This window comes from Xiphias gladius, chromosome 1 (assembly GCF_016859285.1).
Source record: "Xiphias gladius isolate SHS-SW01 ecotype Sanya breed wild chromosome 1, ASM1685928v1, whole genome shotgun sequence".
Taxonomy (NCBI): Eukaryota; Metazoa; Chordata; class Actinopteri; order Istiophoriformes; family Xiphiidae; genus Xiphias; species Xiphias gladius.
Window position 1 is genome coordinate 2,685,050 of NC_053400.1, and position 22,886 is coordinate 2,707,935.

Genomic DNA, 22,886 nt, shown 5'->3' on the forward strand with positions numbered 1-22,886 from the left:
GACAAAACTAGCTTGGGTGTAGGTCTGAGGTTTGGTACAGATGTCAAATTGGGCTTTGTCAGTCTTGATCTAACAGATTTTCAGGTCTGGTCACAGGTTTAGGTCCATGCAGTACTCTATTGTTCTGTTTTTGTTTCTGGAACTAGCTAGCAAGCTATGAAACATGATTAAAAAACCAAAATACTGAGTAAGAAGTTGAGAGAGCCTGAGCATTTCTTCAGAGGACGTAGGGGACATAAAAAGCCTAACTCCTGTGTTATGTTATCCTATATCATCCTAAATATGCCAAGTACCTTCCCTGACCCATAGGCCACAGCTGGCTGTGCTAAAGAGGTTGATAACACCTGGTGTAGAAGTTTACAGTAATAGTGTTGATGTTGCTCTGCATGAAGGTCCACTCTGTCTGCCACAATGTCATTTTCAAAGTACTGTATATTGTTTCTAAATCTCACCCCAGTTTAGAAGAAGAAAATATCTTTGGACTGATCTTATGGTGAATGAATGTGTGTAAGTATGTAGCTTAAAGACTTGAGTACTCAGTGCAGCTGGCTTTTGCTGTGCTGTTACAGTGATGTGGTAGTTCATATGCTGACAAATGCCTCTTTACCCTGCAAATATTACAGGATAAAGACTTCTTCAAACAGTGATCACAAGGCAGCGACTTGGAGTCTCAGCTCTCGGTGTTATCTACATCTCAACCAGTGGCAGCTAGTGATTTTTTACCTTGGTGGGGCTACAGGTAGAGAGGGCTTCTGCTTATACAAAGGCAGCGCTGTTGACAAGTTTAGTGCACTAGCTTTGACTCCAACTATAGATGACTGTTACATTTACTAATCAGTTGAATCAAAAAAGAAAACTCACTACATCCAGCCGCTCAGCTTGACTACGCATCTCTCTTCTCACTAAGCAGAAGGAACTTCTGGAAAACTAAACAAACCTTGGACTTTAAAGAAAAAGCTTATTTAAACTTGAAAATGTATTTAACATTTATTACCGTATTTCATAAACATAATTAAATATTACTTGGCTTGGTTGTCACATTCTACTTTCCTGCTCAATAATTCAAGCTTACTGTTTTTTGTGATAGTTACAGCAATATAAAATTGCAACTGTGCATATAAAAACAGGCATCGACTCAAGGATGTGTTATAGGAACTGGATACTGGACTCGAAAAGATTGTGTCCAGTCACTTGGGCATGAGCCAGGTTTGCTTCTGGATTGTGTGGCAAACTGCTCATGCACATTAGTGTTTCCTTAGCTGGCCCCGCCCGCATGTTCAGCGCCCATAAACTTTACATCACAAAAATACAACTCACTTTTCTAGGCTCTGGGAATGTTTTACAAATATAAAACATCAATCGATTAAAAATTCATAGCAGAAAGAGTAAAAACCGATCTTGATTGCACCTGGAAGTGTCTTGTCAACAGTTTTACAGACATCTTCCATAATGGAGGTCTATTGGGAAAATGCTTTTTGGAGATTTTTTTGTTGCAATACCACAAGTGTCATAGGACTTTGCTAATCCAGTCTACATGTGTTTTGTGAACTTGGAAAATGCTTATAACCATGTCCCTAAGGGGGTCTTCTGCGGGGAAATGTAGGAGTATGTTGTCCTGAGGCCGTTACTATGAGCATTCCAGTCTTTAGGTAACCAGAGTGAGAGTTAATGATTAAAACTTTATTTATTTGGCAGCTTTCATACATAAAACACAACTCAGAGTTATACATTTGAAGCATAAAAACAAGAGCAAACAAATGCAACAAACACCAATAAATGCAACAGCATAGATGAAAATACATTAAAATAAATGAATAAAAATAACATTTAAAAAAAGAAAAAAAAAACAGGAATATACAGGATAGATATAAAAACATGTTTAGGGGCAGAGACACAAGATAAAAAAAAATAGATTAACTAAAGGCCATCTAGTACAAGTATGTTTTAAGTTCTTTTTTAAAAATGTCCACAGAGGTTCTTGTTTCATATACAGGCAGAGGGCATTTCACAGTTTGGGTGCGTAATTCATAAAGGTAGCTTCTCCACTTTGTTTGTTGGGTACATCAAAGATGTATGAAGGTGCTATTTCATTAAGCGCTAATATGGGGTTTAAAACTTAAATCAGAATCTAAAATGACACCTAGACTTTTAACTTGTGATTTGGTCTGGTAAGTCAGGCTCCCCAGTTTACCAAAAATAGTGTATCTCTTCGATTTTGGTCCAAGTAAAAGTACCTCTATTTTGTCCTCATCCAGCTTTAAAAAGTTATCACTCACCCACCAATTTATGGAGGTCAAACAGGCCATCATGGAGTGATGGCTGTCTGCGTTTGTGCTGTGGAAAATAATGTTGTGCTAATTGATGATGTTACCTAATGGAATCATATTCAGGGGGAATAGCAGAAGACCCACACGGCCTCCTTGAGCTACATCAAAAGATAAGTCATATTTTACAGACACATGATCCCCTAGACTAACATAAAATCCTCTGCCAGTAATGTAGGTCTGAAACCAGTTTAAAACACTTTCAGAGAGACCAACCCACTTCTCAAGGTGGTGAATTTAATGATCAACATTGCCAAATGCTGCACTCAACACTTGGTTTGAGTCAGTAGCAATTCTGAGATAATTTACTATTTTGACTAAGACTGTTTCTGTGCTGTGATTGGATCCAAAACCAGATTGGAATTTCTTTAGGATACTATTTTCATCTATAACCAATGCAGCAGCGGTGGTGGTGTACGGTGCCCCCGCAACCAGCTCTGGTAAGGAGGAAGGGTCATTCACCTCCTCTGTCGGACCCTCCAGTGCCAGTGTGTATTGAGGCCAGCCAGGGAAGGGTGGTCGCAGTGACCAGACCAACTGTTATACTAGCCTCGGGACAGCAAGACTGGAAGACCGTAAATGAGAGATGTATTTTGCCTGGGCAGTAGTTACAGAGACGAAACTTTCAATTAGCTGATCCTTTCTCCGAAGCTCTGAGGCCGCTGAAATCCTCCTTTAACTGTGAGTACTGAAGTTTGCAGTCAGAACACACAGCCATATATCTGAAATCAGTCCAGAATAATTCTTAAACCAACACAGCCGAATTACCATGGAGGTCTCTTCCACTCCAAAATAAATGCAGTTGGTAATTAAAATCTATAAACACAAGAGCAATCAAATATTAAAAGTCAGTGTTTCTCTGAAGCTGTTTAGGGAGAAGCTACAGGCTGAGCTGCCACCCACATTTGCCCAGTATGATTCACTGATATCTTGAAATCCAGACATGAGTTGTGCTCATGTTATTGGCAGGAAGTCAAGTTGGTTTCCAGTCTGTGTAGGCCTCTGCCAGGGTTGTCTCTTGTCACTGATCCTGTTTGTTATTTTCATGGACAGGATCTCAAGATTCAGCTGGGGGGAGGAGTGTGTCCAGTTTGGGAACCTTATTATTGCCTTGCTTCTTTTTGCGGTCCATGTGGTTCGGTTGGATTCATCAGACCGTGACCTCCAGCATGCACTGAGATAATTTACAGTTGAGTGTGATGCAGCTGGGATGAGAGTCGGCACCTCCAAGCCTGAGGCCATGGTTCTCTGCTGGATAATGGTAGATTGCTCTCTTCGGGTTGGGTGCAGGCTACTGCCTCCAGTGAAGGAGTAGAAGTATCATGAGTCTGAGACTGACAGGCAGATTGGTGAAGGCGTCTGGCATTGCACTGGACTGTTGTACTGAAGAGGTAGCTGAGCCAGAAGACAAAGCTTTTGATTTGTCAGTTGATCTATGTTCCAGTCCTCACTGTTTCCTGGGTAAGGTTAGATATACCTTATAGATAGGGTAAGGAGCTCAGGCAGGGAGCTAGGAGTAGAGCCGCTGATCCTTTGTTTTGAAAGGAGCCAGTTGAAGTGGTTGCGGCATCTAATCAGCATGCATCCTAAGCGCCTTCCATTGTAAATTTTCCAGGCACGTCCAACTGGTAGGAGACCCCGGAGTAGACCTACAATATGCTGGAATGATGATATCTCTCATCTGGCTTGGAAATGCCTCAGGATCCCCCAGGAGGAGCTGGAAAACATTGCTGGGGAGTGGGACATCTGAACTATCTTGCATAACCTGCTGCCACGGCAACATGACTCAAAATAGGCAGCAGAGAATGGATGAATGGATGGATGGATTGATGGAAGTTTGCCTATGCTGAATTAAGATTTGTGGCTGGTGGAGCACCACAAATGCACCCTCTATCATCTAGCGACCACTGAACTCAACCGATAAGAAAGTAAAATAAGAAAATTAAATTAAAATTAAACTAAAATTATGCTGAGTGAAATTAAAACAAACCTCCAAATAACCAAATAAATAAATCAGTCAGTAATAACCCCCAGGTTCCAGTCAATGAGTATAGGAGAAAGACTTGACTGTCTGGTGAATCAGTGGCTCTGATCCTCAAAGTGTGTTAGCAATTATGAAGCATTAGTCTGCTGTTGTGATTGCCAGATAGACAGGAAACAGAGACATGGATCTCTATGCTGGAGGCCTTAAGCCCCATAGTCTCTCTCTCTGCCTCTCTCCTCTCCTTGCATAGACTGATACGCTCTCCAGCTGGATGTATGCCGGCACACTGGGAGCATTTACAGTAGGATGGCAATCAATCTCAGCTAGTGTATCTAAACCAACATATGAGAATATTTACATATTCTCATATGTTTGAATATAAATGCAAATGTTTTCTTTTTTATTTTCTTTTATAGACTGAGGGTAGTTGAGTGACAAGCTAAGATCAGTGGATTGAGTGGCATCTTTCAGGCAACAGACAGAAAGATGAGATTTGAGGAAAGCGTGGGTGGATATCATGGATATGTGAGCAACAATTACAGTTATGTATCATAAGTAAACTGCCACACCTGAAAAAAATGATGAGAGCTGTAATTTATTAAGTACTGAGAATTTAATTGTTGCTTAACTTTACTAAAATTGCAAAAGGTTCAAATCCTAATAGAAAGTAATATGTAGATACTCGTTTATCTGAGAATATGGATAGTATACCCCAGGACCATGTTTCACTTCTTCTAAAAGACCAATCTCTAGGAGAGATTTTGTTGAGTTACTTCAGTACCTCAGCTCTCTATATATATTTAAGTTAAAGGAAAAGTTTGGCATTTTGGAAAATAAACTTGATTGGGGGTTGATTTAATTTTTATTTCTTCGTATTATCTAGAAGTAGTTCAAGCAAGGAGCTGTTTGTGTCCTCTTTGTGTCCAGATTAAACAAACAAGGGAGATAAGATAGATTTTTTCTTTTTTTTTACTTTTGATTCCAGCTCCTTGTTTAGTACACAGACATGAGAATGATATCAATATCAATATCAATTTAACAATTTCTTTAAGTATCAAATCTAGCATCATAATATAGTTTTCCCTGACTTAGCTATTTAGGGGGAAACTTTATAATAAAATCATCATGTTGATTTTACTATAGTGAAATGTTTGAATCTAGAAGTTGAGGAGGAGCACCTGAGCATACGATTAGTTTTAATCTCTGTGAGGGTTTTACCTAGTTTCCAGGTTCCTGATGGAGCTATCTTCATGGGTTCCATCCAGGTCCGACTAGGACAGCTACTTTTTTACAGAGAGTAGCTGTTTCAGTTTCACAGTCTTAAAGCCCTTACATGTAGGCTGTGTGTTGGTTAGTATGTCTATTTAAAGCCTAGATTCATAAAAAGCACTTGTTTCACAGCCTTGAAGATGCTGACTTCCTCCTATGATGTCAGCATAAATACAGAGTGGGTCCAACTTTCCTCTGACACACACTACTCTATTGATGTAATGGCACACATCAGTAACACTATTTAGTATGAAGACGTGGAGGAAGAGGAAAAGTTGGGGGAGGAGAAGAGAGCAAAGTGTGGATCACATTAAAATGTGTGTTTAGGACAGAAACTCAATAAACGGTGTGTATACACTTGTTTGCATATATATATATATATATATATATATATATATATATATATATATGTGTGTGTGTGTGTGTGTGTGTGTGTGTGTGTGGTTGTGTGTGTGTGTGTGTGTGTGTGTGTGTGTGTGTGTGTGTGTGTGTGTGTGTATACTTTCTGCCTGCAGCATTAGCAAAGCAGGGACAGCAGCCTAACAGAACCTGATTGAGAGAAAGCAGAGGGTGGGGTTGGTACGCAGCTGAACAACGTGTGTGTTGTTTGCAGTTTTCTCTGGGGATTTTTCCAGTCTGTGAGACGGAGCAGGACCTACAGATGGCAGCCAAGAGAGCCACCCGAAGGGAAAACCTCTCAGTCACCCTGCAAATGAGTAATTCTCCACTTTTACAGTGTGTACAATCACAGAGATTACTTTTTGGCTTGTTCCTGAAGGGGACATGACTGATCTTGAATTCTTGTTATGCAAATGATCTCACACTCTCAAGGGGGCTTCCACTGCTCTGGCCACTGTTGTGTCAGTGTGGAATGACAACTGCCTGCTGTGTATGGCCATGTGCTTGGCCGAGAGGAGAGGAAGAGGAGAGGAATCCGTGTGCTCCAAAGGTCATCTTGGAACAAATTTACACAATGTTGTGTAATTTCTTTTTTCATGAATCCACACACGCATGCACACACACACAAACACACACACACACACACACACACACACACACACACACACACACACACACACACACACACACACACACACACACACACACACACACACACACACACACACACACACACACACACACAAACTTAGACTATTTCACACATCCAGCCCTCAGGACAACCTTCTCGCCTCTGCAACTAATTTCGATAGTTACACAATACTCACTCAGAAAGACCTCAGAAATGACATTTTTTCACTGACTTTCCTGTCATATACTATTCATAGTCATACATGTCAAGCTGGATTCCAGTCTGAGAGACATATAGTTCAGAAAATTATGGACTTGCACAAATAAAAATCCCAGTTAAAAACCCTTCAGCCTTGGTAGTGGAATTCTTACTTACTGTAGTCAATCATGTTGCCTTTCAGCCAGTATCCACAGCTTCTACCAAAGATGCAAACAGGGGATCCAAAGGATGGTTTCGCTCAGACAGAAAGGCAGAAGTCCAGACGGAACATCAGGTCAAAAACTATCACTCAGAGCAAGGATTCCTCGCCGTGATTCATCGTGCCTGTACCTCTTCTCCTCCTCTGTCCTCCTCCTCCCTCCCTTTCCTCCCCCTCTGTCTGGAGAACACAACACTGTGTCTCAGTAAGGCACGGCTCCCCAAAATCACTGCCCCTTTCCTGTGAGCCAGCTCCAGAGAGGAAAACACACCACAGTTTGCTGGGCCTGATCTCACACCTACTTTTCATCACACACTGCTTGTAGTCTATTACAAGGCTCAGTGAGTGTTTTTAGATATATACTGTATGCTGCATGAATAGATTCTCTGTGGTCCACTCCAGTTTACACATAAACACACACTCCTCATTTGAGTGTATGCGTGTGTATTAATCTAGTTTTCAGTTTGGGTCAGTGTTGTTTGAACTGCAGTACTGGACAGTAAGTGTACAAATCTGGGTTGATTTTGGTTGACGCTGTGGATAGAGAGAACCACTCTGGGTGAACTCAGTTTGTTTCAGACAGGCGCTAATGGGAGGTCAAGCCTTTATGATATGTGGTTTAGGATGTAGAGGAACATTAAATATGGGCTTTTTTCAAACTCTGAGAGGCCCACAATTCTTTTTGTGTCAAAACAGTCAGTTACTACCTATTTAGTTCATCTATTTTTGGGATCTCCTGGTAGAGTATCTATCATGCATAGTACTTATAGTGCACTGGGAGTTAAGAACCACAGGGTCTTGGTTCTAACTTAGATACTTAAAAATGAGAGGGTCGTCTGTTGATATGGTTCCACAGAACTACGACCCGAGAACCCTGAGAGAAGCCCTCTCTTTTTGGATAAAACCCTTCACACTCAAGTGTGTGTGAAAGATGCTTGAAAGCATCAAAAACATTAATATTACAAAGAGTCCTGTAGATATTCACATTGTCTGTTTACTTATCAAGGGAAAGCAACATCATGCCTCACACTCACACCCGACAGTTGTCCTCTGTGAAAACTGGGGGTTGGTCGGCTCACTAAGCTGTACCCGTGCAGCATCTCAGTGGCTGAGACCCCCACAAACACATTTGTAACAGAATTATTCGTACAAATATTTCTACATCATTCGAATAACTGAGTCAGACGGCCTCTCTATGAGGCGTTTGCCATGCATTTTGTTGTGCCTCCCTCTAGTGGCTCTCCTGTGCCACTTTGGTTTGGGGGTTGAACTACAATGTAATCTGTGGAGTTCTCCTTTAAAGTTGGGTTTAACCAGCAGTGAGGAGTTACACGTTGAAAGGACGGGCTAGTTGAAGGTGTTCATGTACAGTGTGTAGCTATTTTTGTGAAGTAAGTCTGAGATTGGAAACATTGGACAAATACTGCAGGAGGATTTGTGATAGCTTGTGGTATTCTGAAACAGTATAAATAAACTTAAACTCAAACTCAACTAGTTCAAAACTATTCAATCTGACTACATATCGACTGATAACGTTCATTTTGTTCTGTGTTACAGTTTTTACAGTTGGTTACATGCTAATTTCAATTCTGAGTTCACTTTTGCACACAGTCAGCAGTCAGTCAGCAGTCTATGTGGATTAAGCTTTTGACAGCTTTCCATTGCTTTGACACAAAATGTATTCAGTAACCATATCTTTCAAATTTGTGTGTCAAATCTGTGTATTTACAGTCTATCTTGCACATTTACATACAGTTTAAGAAACTGTTAAATTTAACTTCAAAACATAAAAAAAACACAAAATCACTGTAAACTAGTCTACAGTTGCCATTGATATGAATAAATAAATGATTCCCAGAGTAGCTGAGCACCTACTCAGGTGATTATGCTTTTCAGTTTCAACACACAATGTCTGCTATTGTCTGAAGATGGATTGCTGTCCTGTAATATGGATTCCTCTGCCATCTACTGGAAACTTTGGAGAGCAAATCCTCAAGCGACCTGTGTCAATAATTAAGGAGACTTTAATAAAAGATGTCAAGTTCAAAACAGTATGGGACTCCAAGTAATTTCATACTTGGTGCTTTGTGATTTTGGGCCATAGAAATGCCTTCAAATGCCTTGCTTGTAGTGCTGGTCACAGAACACTGATTAATTCCAGATTGATTCAACACTCATGAAGACTTGTAGTGCTGTGTATAAACATTTAACAACATGTAACAAATTCAAACATCTACTGATATTATAAAACTTCCCGTTGAATTGGACTCGACACCTGAAAAAAAAACCTGGAGACAATGGAAAATACATTCATCTGTGGACAATAAACAAATCTTCATCTTTAGAACTTCTATTACTGATGACTTTAATGTTCCTCAGTCTTCTTTAAGATCATTTTACACTGATGTAATGGCTATTGGCCCTAAATATTTTAACACTTTGTCTGACAAACCAAGCTTCTTCTGTCAGTACAGTATGGTGAATGGCTTCAAACACTATTGTACCCACAAACCCCATGAGCCCCAGTGGCTATAAGCCTTTTTTCCAAGGAGACATTTTGACTTATCATAGTACAAGAAGCACAAGTATTACTATTAACATTAACAATGACTCTGTTCTACTCAAGAGACCTGCAGTAGTAAGCCATGACAGCGTGACAGTGAGCCAGTGTGCGCAATACCAGGGCTCTGAAAATGAATCTCGCATCTGGTTAGAATTTAGCTATCATTTATTTTATTATTTAAATATTTAAATGTGCTTTTCTTACTGTGACATGTCCAAGTGTCTGTTATGAAAAAAGTCAGTTAGAGTGACTACACTAAAAGCGCAGACCAATTTTAGTTACAGGATCTACTGCTCAGAGAGATACATTGGCCAATTCTGCAGGACTTACCCCAAACCAACAGGCAAGAAACCTTGGTGTCGCATTTGACTCGGAATTAAAACTTACGGTTCACGTTGGGTATGTCACCAAATCTGCTTTGCATCATCTTAAAAATATAGCTTTTCCTCCCTCTGCGTGACACACAGACAATAATGCAAGCTCTTCCTACAGGCTGGACTTTTGCACTGCTCTCCTATCTGGTCTACCAGAAAAAAGACATCAGTAAGTTACATTTGATTCAGAACTCTGCTGCAAAAGTGCTGACCAGGACCACAAGGGGAGAAGACATTGCACCTATTACATCCATGCATCGTTTAACTGTCAGTTTCAATAATGATTTAAAAATTATTATTATCATCATTATTTTTGTTGTTGTTGTTGTTGTCATCTATTATGATGTAAGACTAAATGTTTCTTGTTTCTTTTTGTGCTAGATGCCTCGGTGGAGTAATGAAACAAACACAGTTGTCTAATAGCACACAGTAGACAGACTCTGCCTCTGTACTATACTGTGCGGAGGAAATGGACCACACCTCAGAGGGGAAAGAGGGTAGAAAACATCCTCAGTAAACAGACTGAGAGCAGGACTCTTCAGGAAGTTTCGCTTCCACCTCTGGGCTGAGTCAGTAGACACTGATGCACTGAGGGACTGGGCAGAGTTGGGCTTATATTTATATATATATATTTAAATACACTCCCCTCCCCCTGTCTGTTTTCTAAAAGAACGCAGTAGACTTACTTCTTACATCTGCGGAAATCTTCTTTCTTCCCTTGTTCTACTTTAAAATGAATGACAAATTCTATTTTCGGGCCCTTTTTCTTCCAATTTCCACAACATTGAAATATATACATATATATATCAACAACATACATCAGTATACAACAGTATACAACAGTATATATATATAAATATATAGTACACACATCCACACATTTATATAGTAGGTCCAGCTCAACTGGTTTCTGTTTGAATTGAAATTGAATGTCAGTTGACGTGATGAGGGCCTTAAAGTCCAGTGTATAGGATTTAGGGGGGTTTTTAGCAGAAATGGAATATAATATTCATAATTACGTTTTAAATAATTCATAATCACCTGTAACTCCGAATTGTGTTTTCGTTAGCTTAAAATGAGCCTTTTTTATCTACATAGGGAGTTGGTTCTCTTCCACAGAGTCTGCCATGTTGCATTGCCCATGTTTCTACAGTAGCCCAGAACGGACAAACCAAAAACTGGCTCTAGGACCTTTCACGTTTTTGCGCTACCTGAAGGCCACCGCAGTTCTCCTACCCGCTTGTAAAGGGAAGGGGTGAGAGAAGGGGTATTCAGTTAGTTGCAATCTGCAACTACACCGCTAGATGTCACTAAATTCTACACACTGGTCCTTTAAAGTGGGTCTTGCTTCATTACCTAATCTTGAGACCATGTCTTGAGGCCTGGCTCCTTGTCAAAGTATAGTAAAACCGTCATTATTTCAGTTTTGTGCAAACATGTTAAATATATCTAATTAAAAGTGGTAAATCAAATTACTGCACAGCAGGCCTGGGCCAAGACAGTATTCCAGCAGAGAAAACTGTACACATTGCGCTGAAGTTGGAGGAACAGGGGATCAGTTGGGGCTTGGCAGCTAATTTCTGCTCTGAGGCCTCATAGTAGGTTTAACCAGCCATGGCTTTTGTGGTTTCTGTACCCTGGGAGACAAAGTGCAGACATCTGGAAGAACACAGGGATGAGGTGGGGATGGGTTCATATTTTCTTCAGCTGTTATGTAAAGAGATCACATATCTGACTCTGAGGTAAGTGGTCATATTTGCACAACTTCACAGTATCTTAAAGGGAATCCACGTCAGAAATATTTTTGTGGCTGGTATTTTATGATGTTTTGATGTTGAAAAATTATGAACCCTACCCCTAACAGGGACAAAAAAAAAGGATTACCAGTAATGTAAATGCAATGTTCTCTGGCTTTGTCAGTACTGGAAGTCAGTGAAAGTTTAAGTTGAAATACTGTTTACTCTTAACTGTTTTACTCTTAATGTGACATTTGATTGAAATAATATAGTTATTTATTTTTCATTCAAACAATTTACCAATATTTTAATCATAAGCCATCAATCTATTAATATTTTTGTGTACATTTTGCCATCAATAGCGCGCCGTCAGGTTACAGAAATGACATATTAATTAAGATGTAGTCACTGAGCGTAATGTAAAGATACATTCAAGAGATTTAAACATCCACTAACGTATTAATAGTTTCCTATGGGACAGTTCATTGTAACTCTGAAAATGTAGTCTACATGTTTATGTGCCCTGGTAAAAAGATCTGTACAGGACAAACTAAAACAGAGTATCTGTATTTCAGAGCAAAAAACAGCCATTGGAACAGGACTTATGGACTGCATTGGGTAGGCATTACATAGAAGCCAAACACAGCCAACCATCTGGCTATTGTCTGTTTTACACCTACATGAAACAGGCCTTTTTAATAGAAGATATTTTAATATGTCACATTAAATAAAAGTGTGAATAATAAAATGAAATGCTGTTACAGTTCCAGGGTTTTGGTATTGATCATGTTGGCTCACTGTCAAACTGTCATGGCTTACTGGGACACTTGAATAGAACTTGTCAATGTTATTGTAACACCTGTGCTTTTCCTATTATGACAAGTCAAAATGTTTGCTGTGAAAAAAGCCTATTGTCGCAGACATTTTGACTTGTCAAAGCGGGGAAAGCACAGGTGTAAAATATGACAATGACAATGGCTCCACTTCATTAAGTGTCCCAGTAAGCCATGTCAGTGAGCGTGCACAATACCAGAGTAGTGGAACTGGCTCACCTAAATGGAAAGAAGCCATTGCTAATGTTAATGTTAATGTATGTAACTTACACCTGTGCTTTTACTGCTTTGACAAGTCAAAATGTCTGTCATCAAAAATGGTTTGCTGTCTTGTATAAGTGACTTGCAGCTCTGAGGAAGGCCTCTTGCCTATGTCAGTAATAATATTCTAATAAAACATGAGACTGCACAGATATTGACTGCTCTGAGGATGTGCTACTTTTTCTGAATTCTTTGATGAACTGCAACAAATCTGGTTATCCCCTGACCTTTTATCTAGCAGCATCATCGGGTCAAAAAGTCATCTTGTCCAATACTTTGCTTTATAGCTAAATACCTGCAAAACTGACTCAGCCTCAGCTGCTAATTAGCAAATGTTAGCATGCTGACATTAGTATTTACATGAACACCAATGTGCCTATTAACAGCCTTACGTAGCCACCAGGGTAAGCCTTAGATTCTTAGTCTTGTTCTTTGACTAAGTTAGCAGCAAGAAAGAAAAGCAGAGGGAGCTGAAGACTTTCATCAAGCTCTGATATCTTGTTTTCACACTCTAATGGCTGTGATATCACCAACCCTCCACCTGGCTTTAAGACAAGAGGAAATTAGGGTACAAAATAACCCTCTGCCTCTCCTCCTGGTAGGAACAGGATATGTGAACTCTGCTCACATCAGAGGGAAATCAATAACACACACACACACACACACACACACACACACACACACACACACACACACACACACACACACACACACACACACACACACACACACACACACACACACACACTTCTCACACACACTTTCCCACAGTATGGAGGGATGAGGTGATTCCTGATAAAGTCAAAACATTGACTGCAGAGGTGGACTGAGGTACAGCCCAGTTTAATGTTTGTGTTTGTGTGTGAGGACAATAGCAAGCAGGGTGGGGTAGGGACAGGATATGAAGTGTGTGCTGTGAGTTGGGGAATGGGCCTGTGTTAACAATGTGTATAGTGTCTCCGCATCAGAAGCAAGCGCTCCAACTACTCTGAATCCAAAAAAGATCTCGAAATCATTGTGGCTCAACGGTCAGTGTGTGGGTGTGAAAGCATCCAGCCGACCATCTCTTCCCTGCAGGCAGGTCCAAAAGAAAAAGAGGGTCTCAACGTGGCTTAGGTCAAAGGTCAGTCTTGTACTGTTTCAGGAACCAAAGAAGGGCTAGGCCTGGAATTAAAAGTGCACTTGAGAGACAGCCAAGTTTCCACATTCTGCAGCTGAATTTGAACAGAGGGTGTTTTCAGTAAAATAGAGCAGATGTCAAGGCTGAGGAACAACTGTTTAGTTCCTTCACCTGCAATAACATTGAAGCATCACCTCCCATCACTGTTCACAACAATATCTGCTGGGGGGGTTGTCATCTGAATGCCTTCACTGAGTGCACTATGGGAAAGATGTCCAACTAAGTGTTAAGTTGCTCAACACAACTCTTTACAGTGATTATATATTAAAGACCCCGTCCAGACTGGTGTTAAGACATGTAGAAATAATGTGCTTCTAATAATAATTTGTGTCTGATATGGTTTTTCAACAAAAATGATCTTGTTAAAAATGATTTAAAAAAATAGCATGTAATCAATATTTTCTCACTGAAAAATCCCACATCCATGAATATGAAAATATTTTAAATTTCAAAAGTTTTGGGATAAGATGTCATCTTCTGCACTGAGAAGTCCGTCCTCAGTAATGTCTTTGCACTGGAGGTTTCAGGGTTTCACATCATCCCCTGTCTAAGTTGCATATTGGACCACGATTGGCTTCCACAATAGTTGTGATGTCACAATGAACACTGTGGCTCAGTTACTTTTTAATTTCAAGCGCTATATAATAATATTCCTATTCAGATGTGGCAGTGTAGTAATGTTACTGTGAGCTTTACTTTACTTACTATAATATTTCATATTTAATTTTTTTGTACATTAACTTATATTTCTCTGTCATTCTTGACTTTATCCAACTTGTTTGTTTATCCTGTCATAGAAAGATTGACCCACATAGTGGGTACTCAACAGTGACTACATGATTATTCTCAGTAGCCAGTAATATTACAGTGATGGTCAGCCTGTTGTCTTATCAAGGCTCTGATAAAGAGATTTGTTTGTCAATTGTCTGTCACAATGCACTGTAAAAACTGAGTGCATTGTGAGAAATAAATAAAAATCCAAAAATCCAATTGTAGGTTTGCTATTTTTAACCATGTGTGTAGGCTGTGTACAGGTGACTTTAGCTTCTGTCAGTGGCACATTTATCTATTTTTCTATCTATTTTCTGTTTTCATAGTGTTATGCTTTGGGCGCTACCGAAATGTATATGTGAAATTGCTGAATCACTGTTAAACTGGCTTTGTAATAACTCATAAGGGTCATTGTAACCTTTGATGCCAGACTTTCCTGTTTGAAGACTGTAGTCTCTCATTGTTTGAGATATGATTAATGTTAACTATTCTTAATAGAATTTGTTATTCAGAGAAGAGACTGTCGTTGACTTTGTCTTCATTGCAGTTTGGTATAATAGGCTGGTGGTGGAAGGAATTGTTTAGAAGATTCCATACTGTGTCTCATGTGTAGAGTCTGTTTCCTGGGTCCAGAATAAATACATTAATTTAAGACAATGGAGACTGAGCAGAGAATGCTCCTTTATTCGCCAGGAAGCTATGCAGGAAGCTAATTTGATCAGGGCCGCAGTACTGAACTGTGAGGTGTTGGCTATGCTACAAAGGCCCCAATTTCTCACCAAGCAATGAGACTTTTTTTCAGTAGGCTGTTAGTAGGTTAGCGGTCATAGCCGAATCGCCCACCTCTTTCTCTCTCCCTCGCAAAGAGAGGGAGCGAGAGATGCACGAGGCATGTCTACATATCTACAAGCTCATGTAGCGATAGCAGTAGTGATACAGAAAATATTGTTGAACAGAACAAAACCTGACAAATATGACAAAGGCAAGTACATAAAACAATTTAGAGACTGTACTTTTGTCATCTAATGAAAAGTTTTTTTGGAAGGGGCAGATGTGTTGGGGGAAACTTGGACTTATGAACTCGTTATATCTAAAATCTTGGCTATGGCCGTGCTGCCACTGTGTAATGGTGAAAAGTAAATAGTGTAGATTACAGGTCCAAATGTGAACAGTAATACATAAAATGAGTGAGCTTGTTTCTAAATTCATTGAGGATAATGAAAACTGTGTGACTAAATATGGCGTCACACAGAAAAGGTTGAGAAAACGTTTCTCTCCTTAGGGTTACAGGTCATTTATTGCTAAAACTCAGAAGAGTCTTGTTGGTTTATTGTTATTATTGATTTTGCTCATCCAAGAATTTGAAGTAGGACAAGATAACAGCAGAGTTGCAAGACATTCTGTCTTTCTTGTCTTTGTAGCATTCCATCTGTTAGAGCAATAGCACTGTCAGTTAATCAGACAAACACATAAATAATGCACACAGGATCCATTTACTCTTCTCAGGTTACTACAGTACACCTGGAAACCTAATCTGCTAACCTGCCTGGTAAACAGAAAGGGCATCCACCTTGTGTAGTGTCAAACCTGGGCATTAAAAATAAAATCCACATTAATATACCTGAATGCTGGTACACTTAAACTGAATATCCCAGAACAGATTATCTATCAAAGGGTGTATTTGTTTTCCTGTCAAAAACTGCTCCAAAAAAAAGAACTTGAGCTATGGTACAGCTGCAGCCAAACCAGGTCAGCATGTCTATGTGTGTGTGTGGTGATGTGTGTGTGTGTGTGTGTGTGTGTGTTTGTGTGTGTGTATGTGAATCAGACTAAATGCTCCAGCCTCCACTCACTGGCAGCTTCCTTCTCCTCAGAGGTGGGTGTCGTCAGTGCTCCCCTGGGGAAAAGGATAGGCAAGTGTTTCCCTCTTGCAGCAGGAAATGGGCGAAACCTTGCCTGAAATTATGACTTCAGCATTATGTCGTGTGAAGGAAGCCACTCCTGATAGCACAGGCTATAGGTTTCCTGTTGTGGGCCAACAGTTTTGGCTTAACCAAGTGCCGTCAGGAAGGCTGAAAAATACTTGGCCTGACAGCTTTGTGTCATGCCACAAAAAGGCTAAAGCAATGAATTTACAAGTTGCACATAACTATTTAACACTGTTATAGTGTATAGTTTAAATTAGGGTTAGTTACTCTAATACAGTTAATGCATGCAGGGAGCAATATTTGTCATTGCAATCCAAACTTTTTAGTCCGTTTATTTTAAGCTGTTAGACTCAACACCAATTTTATTTTATTGTTTTTAGTACTTATCATATTGTGACAGGAAGATTGTAAGCAATTTCATCTCACTTCATTTGGTATTCACGAGGCATTTTTAAATCAACTGGAAGAATCTTCTTATTGCACAACAGTGAGAAGATTCCAATGCGGAAAGGGAGAGAGTTGCAAAGTGGTATTAACATTTCATTAGCTTTCATTAAATATTATGATTGGAATCTGGAAAAATGCATATTCATCTTGAGCATGATAGTTCACTCTTGACCTTAGAAACAGTAGTTAAAAAATCTTAACTCATGGTCCAATTACAAGCATTTTCAGAAGCTGTCAACAAAGCAAACTTCATCTGTTCAGGAAGATAGATGAAGTTTGCTTAGTTGTCAAACCAAAATTATCCTCTTAGTATCAAAATTGTGATGTCAATGTGAAAGCTCAGTAAACACAGTTTAATGAATGTGTCTTGTTTATTATCTCTATATTGTCCCATGGTTTATTATTATTTGATTCAAGGTAACATTGTTTAGGTCAGTACATACCCCTCTTTTCTCCACAGACTTCACCTACAGCAAAAGGTGTCTTAATTCACCACCTATTCACTATATAGTGCACTATATTTATTCCATTTCATTTGAGTGTCCGCTTTCTGAGTGTGGAATTAATTTACTATATAATGTCATCAAAAATTAATCTGTCCATGGCATGTACACTACTTTACACCGCTGTTTATTTTTGTGACTTTTATTCCTTATTCCTCCATTTATTCGTTATTTTATTTGTATTTACTCTATGTGTATTTTTTATTCTAAATTTGGAAGTGGCCTGCTGTGTACGAACATCATCTCTTGATCTCTCCTCTCATGCCAATGCTGTTTGTATAAATTAAAGAAGTAAACTGATCAGAAATCATCAAAAAATAACTGGTAAATTATTCTGAGACCTCTTTTCCTCTGAGAGTTGAATTGAGCAGTTTCATTTTGAGCTGACATTCACACTCAAAGTTGAGACATTTGTTTAGTTAGTTTATCTGTGTGAGGCTGAAATGCAAAACTCATTTCCACCCAAGATGCAGAACTTGACAAACCCTCTCCAGAGTCATATCAAGGTTACCTGCATTGTGTTATAAAAGAATTCAGCTCAGATCCAACTTCAAATGCTACAGCAAGGGCCCCCCTATATAATACATTTCATTAAAAGAGAATTTGGGTTCTGTGAGATCGCTACAATCCAAATCTTCCGACCGCTTTACTCCAGAAGAAAGAGCGTGACCTGGGTTGAACTGGAAAGGGCAGGGCAATAGAACACAGGATGCTGCTCCTTGTACTAGGATGTGTGAGGGCAAGACTAACGCTGCATTCAATTCATGTGGAATAACACATAGTAATGGGTAAGATTCCCATTTTTATAACGTATGACTTTGCACTTACAATATGACACTATATCCATAAAATTTGGTTTAAACTAGTTTGAACAACACACTTCAAATTCTATGAAAGGGGCATGAAAACCAGGCTTATCTAAGGCATGGACTCTCTTAAACACGTAACAACCAGAATGTGTAGACTAGGGCAGCAACTAATGATCTTTTTTCATTGTCTAAGAACCTCTCAATTCCTACTTTTTTGGATGAATCAATTAATCATTAAGTCTCAGAAAATGGTACAAAAAATGTCTGTTGCTATTTCCCAGAGCCCAGGGTGAGGTCTTCCACTGTCTTAGTTCTCCGATTAACAGCCAAATCCCACACATAGTCAATTTACTATGATATAAAACAGAAAAACACAGTAAATCTTCACATTTGAGAAGCTGAAACCAACAAATTGTAAACATTTTTGCTTGATTGACTGCAATTAATTAATTAATTATAAGAATTTTAATAAATGTTTTGTTGATCAACTAGTCAATTAACTGACCACTTGTTTCAGCACTAGATATTGTACAAGATGCCAGTGGTGGGAAAGTAACCATAATGTAGTTCAGTACTGTACTTGATTACAGTGTCAGTGTGCTTGTACTTTACTTTAGTATTTCCATTTTATGATACTTCATTCTTCTACTAATCTACATTTCAGAGGAAAACATTGTACTTTTTACTCCACTACCTTAACTTGACAACTATAGTTACTAGTTCCTTTATTGAAAAAGATTTTACACACAAAACCTGTAATAAACTTATTAAATGTTGTGTTGTTGAAGAACTATCTTCGAGTCTCAAGTTGGTAAAATTAGCTCTATTTCTACCTGCTACAGTAAAATGCTACTTACACATCAATGCATCAGTAATAATAATCCAATAACATAATCTAACAATATAATATTTACAGGAACAAAAATCCTGGATAATGAGTCCTTTTACTTTTAACTGGTTTCCATGTTGTGGCTGATTGGTGTATGTTGCTACCGTACCATTTCTTCATCACAATCTACCCTGACTTAATTACCGCAGCATAATCAAGAACAAGACAGAACTTTCTTAGATCACTTTGTCTTAAAGGGTCAGTTCACCCAAATAACAAAAATGCACATACATTATTTACTGTCTTTCCTCTAGTGGTATCTAGCCACGAATACACACTCACAAGTAATTCATGGGACCTAATATCATTAACTAATTAAATGCATTGTTGTGGAGTAAAAAATTCAAATTCAGGGATTTAGTTAAAAGTTTTCAATTGCAAACATAAGTCTAATGATTTGTGTTGACACAATAATATGGCTAATTACTACAATTTATAATTTTAACTATGTTCAATTGCAATTTCTTTGTTCATCAATAAGAAATGAAAGTAGTAACTGAATGGAATTGGTCTGATGACTTGATGACATCCATTTAACATGCCCGGAAAAATTGAACAGAGACTGTGCACAGATACAGTGGACATTTCATGAACACACTTAAGGTGAGCGACATTTCATTTTCAAACTATTTCTTGCGACCAAAGAGACACCTTTGCCTCTACAACGGTCACAGAAATGTTAAGCTACACCTTCTCACACTGATGGTGGAAGAAGTAAAAATTTGTAATGTTGTAGCTAACATAACCTAGAGAAACCAGTTACATACATTTCTTTTTAATTTTATCTACCAGTACCCTACAATGTGTATTCTAAAGGTTTAAGAGTTTGTTCATTTGAATTCTGTTTACTCATTTTAGGAAGTTAAATCTGATCTGTGTGCACTCAAAGCTGTAAAGACAAATAACATTAACATTTTAGGTGAAATGGATCTCCTACAGTATGTCTCATTGCGGGTGTGGAGCTACATCGTGGCACTTTATGGACATACTTCTTAAGGTTCGATAACTAACTTGAATTAACTGTGAATATATTACAATTGTTTTGTCTCATGGGCATTTATACAACTTGTTTGTCTATCTATTAAGGCTCTAACCTATCTTTAAATTTGTTCCACAAGGTAATGAAAGAGTTTGAGGAAGCTCTTGATAGGAAAGTGTTGAAAGGCACCTTCATTAGTGACTGTATTTGTACATAGAGAGGCAAGAAAAAGTAACTTAACCCTTTTGACTTATCCACATTTATGTATAGGTTTGTCTTAAAATATGTTCAGATCCTCATTTTAGTTACAATTATGCACAAACAATCTATTTTAACTAATAACACACAATTGATTGGAGGTGAGAGTTAGAGCTACTTTGACTTATAACAAACACTCAAACATTTTTGAGGTTGTTATTCACAGGAAACATCTGTTGATGTAAACTAATGCTTCACAAAAAATACTATAGATCTCAGAAGACTTAGGATCAAAAATTGTTGATTTGAATTAAGCTGGAAAGGGTTACAAACTAATCTCAAAAAGTTTAGATATTCATCAGTCCACAGGCAGATGAACTTTCTATAAATGGAGATGACTTAGTTCTGTAGCTACTCTCCCTGGAAGTGGGTGCCCAACTAAGATCACTCCAATGGTGCAATGCAGAATGATCTGTGACGTAAAAATGAAAAAAAAGAGAAACAGCTAAAGGCTTAAAGGAATCATTGGAGCTGGTTAACATCTCTATTTCATGAGTCTACCATACGCAAGTCGTGGTGCATAGAGCATGGTGTCCATGGCAGGACAGGACTAGGAAGCTGCTGTTTTCCAAAACAAAAATATCACTGCACACCTGAAGTTTGCCAAAGAGCAGCTTGACACTCCACAACAGTACTGGGAAAATGTTGCGTGGACTGAAAAAACTAAAGTTGAATTATTTGGCATGCAGCACTACAGCTGTTGTAAAAAGAGCACTGCATACCAACATGAAAACATCATCCCAACAGTGAAGTACAATGGAGGGAGCATCATGATTTGGGGCTGCTTTGCTTCCTCTGGGCCTGGACAGCTTGTCATCATTGAGGGGGAAATGAATTCCCAAGTTTATTCATTTATCTCATAGGATAATGTCAGGGTGGCTGTCTGCCATCTGAAGCTCAGTAGAAACTGGGTGATGCAGCAGGACAATGACCCTAAATATCAAAGTAAATCTGCTACAGAATGACTTCAAAGAAAATCCACCTTCTGGAGTGGCCCAGTCAGAGGCCACTCAGCTCAGCCTAAGAATATGGCTGAGCTGAGGCAGTTCTTTAGGAAGCATGGTCCAAAATTCATCCTGAAGGTTGTGCAGGTCTGATCTACAACTACTGAAAGCTCGTTTGAGGTTATTGATGACAACGGAGGTTCGACTAGTTATTAAATCCAAGGGTTCACTCACTGTTTCCACCAGCAGTGTGAAGGTTCAATGGGTGTGTTCAATAAAGACATGAAAGATTATAATTTTTTTTGTGTTATTAGCTTTAGCACATTGTCTTTGAATATACTTGTGACTTAGATGAAGATTCGATCACATTTTATGACCAATGCAGAAATCCAGGTCATTCCAAAGGGTTCACTGACTTTTTCTTGCCACTCTACTGCTTCTATTTCATGATGTTTGTAAGCATGTCTTATGTTTTCAATTAGGTTAATGGCCTGACATTTGTTTCCTTAACTTATTTTACAAAGGTCAACTCACTGAATAATGATGAGAAAAGATTGTAACAATGGATTACCAGGTGCAAATAAAACAACTGGGTGCATCAACTTGATTTTTTTTACAGGTTAACTTAAAAACATTGTGTTGATACACTGTAAGTGTTTAAAAAATCTAGTTTTAAATTTCAGACAACTTTAGAAGTTATAACTACAGTTGTTCTGACCCGAAGTCTTTTGACTTGAAATGATAAGAGGAACAAATTAACTGCTTAAAGTTCACCAAACTTGTTAAGTTTCTAAAGAAACATCAGCATATTAGCAGAACTTCCTAGTATGCACTGTTTGAGAGTAAAAATTCTTCAGAGACACTTCTATTTCTGTTTGAAAATAACATTAATGGCGAAAACTTATACTAATACATGTTGAAGTAAGCCATGGTTGTTTCTTCTTATATCAATGAAAACATCACAAACCGTGATGGAGGATAGTATCCAATTCAGTCCCCCAGGAAAGTAAATGTCTGAAACATTAATCAGCATGACTGACCAGTTATTGTGTCAGCCTAATACCTGCATGTTAAGTTTATTCAACTTGTTTTCTCAAGTTCAGTTAATTTAATTCATTTAGTTGTACATTTTAGAAACTTATAAAGTGACTTTGAACTAAGGATGTAACCTAAGTTCAGTTAACTCCCATTTTTAAATCAGCAGGCAACTTAATTTTAAGTTAAACCAGCTTGAAATTATTTGCATTTAAGTAATACTAACTAAACACATAGCATGTAACTTCATTTTAAATATAAATGAAAAAACAAGTTAAAAAAAATCATTTTTATGCTTAATACCCTTAAAATCTTGTGTTTATGCTGGCAATTATTAAGTACATGGTAATC